Source organism: Phaethon aethereus (assembly GCF_964289735.1).
Source record: "Phaethon aethereus genome assembly, chromosome: 12".
NCBI lineage: Eukaryota > Metazoa > Chordata > Aves > Phaethontiformes > Phaethontidae > Phaethon > Phaethon aethereus.
The window spans coordinates 20,674,205-20,678,940 of record NC_138588.1 but is presented as its reverse complement, the minus strand read 5'-3'; positions in this window follow the sequence as shown (position 1 = coordinate 20,678,940).

The following is a 4,736-nucleotide window of genomic DNA, read 5'->3' as shown; positions in this document are numbered from 1 at the left end:
CTCCCTATAAACATGTCTTGTTTTCTGTTTAAGATTCCAGTGTATTTGTTCAAATGGTGTCTTGGTGTGCTAGAAGCGTTAAGTTTTAGTGTTAAAGCACCGATTCAAGCGGCTTCACTTAAATAGGTCTGTATTTAAGGTTTGGTGGAAGCTTGATTGTATCATATTTGCTTCTTATTTGAAATGCTGCTAGAGAAACAAAGCACAACAAACTTGTTTGAACTTGATGGAAAGTTGACGTCTTGTGAATACAATTACAGAAGAATCTGTTGCCTTTCAAGAGTGGGTGATGAATAGCCATACTATAACTGCTGTATGTTAATTATGCATTAATGTATCTTATGTTATTTAGAAGCTTAGTCACTGCTTGGAAACTGAAGCCACTTTCCATGGCTTCAGTTACCTCATTTTTTGCAGAAGCCAGAAATGCTCAGAATTTCTGCCAGCTGCTGATGTGCTTTATCATGCAAAGTAGACATGCTCAGCCAAACTCAACAGCATCATAATGTTCTCGAATACCCGAAGAAATGTAACTCGGGAAAAGATAATTCTAATATGTGTAGCCTGTTGTTAAGGCCAAATACATCTTGTGGGAGACTTCAGTTTCTTGGAGTTGTTACGCTGCCGTAGAAGTGTCCTTTTGGAATTCTATATTAACTTCTAAAGGTGGCTTTCAGATGGTAAGCCATCGGGACTTGGATTTTCGTTCTTAGTAGGGTATGTGACTTAAGCTGAAAGGCCTCCTGGGACCCTGATGTTAAATTGCATGGATGTGGTAGCAAGCCTGCTAACAGCATCTACTGTCAGAAGCATTAATGAATTTGAGAACTATCTGTATCGTGTTGTATTGTATATTGTAGATACGCTTGTAAGATCCCAGACTAATAACATGAAGATGACCCTGACTTGTAAGAATCGGACCAGGGGAGGTTTTAAAACAGACTTCTTTGTTGCACAAAACAAAGCTAAGGATGCTTTAAAAAGTAGTCCGCTACAAGTCAGTTACTAGTGACTAGGCAGAAATAAGCTCCACAGTCAAGAGTCTGAACATACTACTTAGAAGCGAGGATAGTTATAGAGAGATTGCAGTGCATGTACTTTTTAATCTTGCTGGAAGACACGGATTTGAAGTAGCAGTGACTAGACGATACAGCACCGAGTACTTGCTTGTAGATCAGGGAAGTCTCTGCCAGCTTTAGAAAATGCAGACAATTCACGCTGGAATGTGGAAACTTTTTCTGAATGTATTCAATAAGTATTTTACAGCTCTTTTGGCATAAAACACAACCTAAATAAAGCCCAACCAAGCTGTTGTGAATTTGTTTCTAGGAAACAGTGGCCTCCTGTGATCTGTCAGTAGATCTTGGATGTGTGGATAGAGTGTTGCGTGTGTTTTAAAAAAAAAAAAAAACAAACAAAAAAAAAAACCCCAAAACCCCCCCACACACAGAAAAAAACAACAAACACAAACTTCCAAGGGTCTAATACACTGCATTTTGTATGACTTGCTGAACTTGGGAACAAGTGCTATCTCCTTGGTGGTCAGACATGAATACAGCTGTAGTATGAGCTGACTGGTTTTACTCATTAGAGTGTTTGAATGATCCTATATTGTAAATGTGCTTGGGTTGCTGTGTGCTAACTAGTGCAAACTGAGATTCATGCTCAAATGAGGAAGCATACACAAGTTCTCCTGTAAGGATTGAGATAACACCAATTTCTGCCACCATAACCTTCTGTCATCACTTCCAATTATGTAGACTTCCTGAATTCTGAAGGTGATTAGAAGCCAGACAGCTTAAATATTTGGTATTGGCTCAGTATAGTTTAGCTTCATTAATATTGAATATTACCGTAGCCCTAAAAGCCTTAGATTGGCTATAAATCAGTTTTGCTTGGAATTCCAGAACTGAAAACAGATCTGGCAGGCTTCTGAAATTCAGTCTTCAGTCCTAGTATAACCCTGGAGAAGAATTTCTTAATCTTGAATGCTGTAGAAAAGGAGACAGTTTGATATTAAAGGCAGATGACAAATGTGAGGCTTTCCTAGCTGTAGTTCATGCATCTGTCCTGTTGAAAGCTTTAGACAAGGAAAGCAAACCAGGATGTTCTGCTTGTCAAGGGGATGCTGTTACTGTGCATTAAAGATTGTAGAAATGCAGGCGTAGTTTGTTGCACCCATTCATGGAACTGCTGTTGTATGTACCTATTTCAAGAGAAACTGTGGCTTATTTAATATTTAACTTTGTCAGTAGTAGAACAGCACTATATTGGGGTGAATATACAGGGAGAACCTAACTCCATTATAAATATGTTAAAACACTGGTATTAAAATGTGTCTTGATAATCCTGAGCTTCTTGCTGTCCATGTGAGAAATATTTCTTGCTTTTACCTGAAGACTCTTGGTTCCTCCTAGAACTAAAGTATATGCATTTCCAAAAAGCCTCTTTTGTGTCTGAGGAGAGCTCCTCGACTTGCTTGTCTTCTGGCTGAATTCCCACATATGCTGGATCCAGGCAGCCTGCTGCTGTTTATAAAACTCTGCTCTTAGCAAACTATCATGTGCTAAGAAAAATGGTAGTAGAAGACTAGATTTTTGCCCTGTGGGGGAAAGAACGCGCCATTACAAACTGTTTCTCTTTTAGCGAGCTGGTGAAGCCATATTTCTTTCTGCTTTGCTCATTGCCAAACAGTCTAAGCAAGGCTTGCATCCTAGCTTTTTCTTCACCTGAGTCAGAAGTTTGCATTGCAATGAGGTTTGGGGTTTTTTTAACTTTTAGAGTGTTTTTTGCTGTTGAGCAAGGAACCACACTAATATTAAAGAACAATGGAAAACATCTGAACAGCATGGGCCTGTCTATCAAGTAATAGTCTCGTATAAGCAGGTTTTCTGTTTTTAAGTTACCTATATTGAGCGTGTCTCCTCTTAAATGAAGTTATACCATAGTGAAACTCGGGCTCCTGTAATCATGCAAAGCACTGTTTTCTGATGTGGACTTCAGTGTCATAAGGAACAACACAAAAAATGAAACAAGAAAAAAAAAAACCTAAGCTGTGAGCAAGATGGAAGAATTTTTCTTTCCTCTAGTATGTTTTCAGTTGCTAGTTGTTTTTCTAGGTGTTACTGGTTACACCTGGAAAATGTTACACCTATCACTATGAACCCTCTTTAGCATAGGACTTAAATCTGCACTGTAGTATAAAGTTACCTCCACTAGCTAGCTCAAGATAAGCTCAAACATCAAAGGTAATTGAGCCATGGCAGTGTGCAATTTAGTAGGGGCTCCTTAGTGAGAAAAACACCATTAATCAGCCTGTGCTGAGTTTCAGATGAGATTTGAAATAAGTACTTGTGCTAATAGTGGTGGTGATAGCTTCCACAATACGGAGTTAGTGGGTCTTGTAACTGACTTAATCTTAGGCCTGAGGTAAATCCCACTGAAAGGCAATAGAAGTCTCTAAGTGCGGTGGATTTTAGGTTTTCCTGTGCACTATATTCTGTAGCATAAGCACACGCTTGGATGAATGTGGTGCTTAGCAGACTGCCACCTCAGCCTCTGAATGGTCTTTTTCAGTTTTTGCTCTTCAGTGCCACCCTCACTGATTGGAGCGGCTGCCCTTTCTACATATAATAAGCCTACTTGTACTTCCACAACCTTTTTTAAAACTTATCTTGATAATCGGCTTTGCTGATCTCTGCACCTTCTCATAGTTGATCTGTTTCCTCTGGAGCTGTATTGGGTAGATGGAAAGGTCTTTTGGGGGCAGCATCTTTCAAAACATGGTGTATGCTTGGGTTGCTGCTAAAAGGCAAGAGAGCACACTGGCATTTGTACTACATTTAAACTGGTGCTAGCACAAAGCTGCTGCTGTCTGCCAAGCTGCTGAACCTGATGCAGTGACCTATGAAGTGGCAACAGTATTTGTTGCTTGCTCCAGGCTGTGCATGGCTGTTGGGTGATAAGATGCTGGCACTGTTAGCCTGTTTCCCACTGGCTCGCATGTCATTCTCTTATTCCTAGACTGCTTCAGCACTGATCTTTCACTTCTATGGTAGGGCTGTCTTTCTAGGATTTGCTGTTTGTCCATCTCTGTTTTGGTGATACTGCTCAATATTGGGACTGATTAGGAGAGAGCAAAATCAGTGTCAGATACTGCAATTAAGTTGCTGCTGATTTTTGGAGGTCTAGGTTGATGTGATTTTGATGGAGCAGTGTCATAGTTTCCCTGTGCCCTATATAGCAGTAGGTGTAAACTTTGCCCTTCTGTTCTGCTTCCAGGTGAAAGGAGTTTCTGCAAAGAAAATACCAAGGTAGTCCTGCAATGTCATGTTTCTTTCGGCATAGCATATCACAAGGATTAGTGCTCAAAAATAAGCCTGGATCGTAGGCTACTTGTTACTAGATGGAGGAGAAGGAAGTGCTGGGGAAGCAGAGCTGTACAGCTGCTGCTTGGCCAGTTAACATACTGGTAACTGGTGAACCACAGCAGTGTGGGGCCACAGAGCTATTCCTGTTGACGCTCCAGAGAACGGACAGCTCTGCATTCATGTTGGACGCATGGTGCTTCAGGCAATAGCCCCTTTCACCAAATGGGCTCCTGCCCCATTTCAAAGAATAACTTTAGCTTTTTCCAGGATAACTTCCGTGTCAGACCTTTGCTAGCATCAGGCTGTGACTGAAGAACTGAAATGCATTTTCTTCATGCACATAAAATACTTCAGCAAACCAGTGAC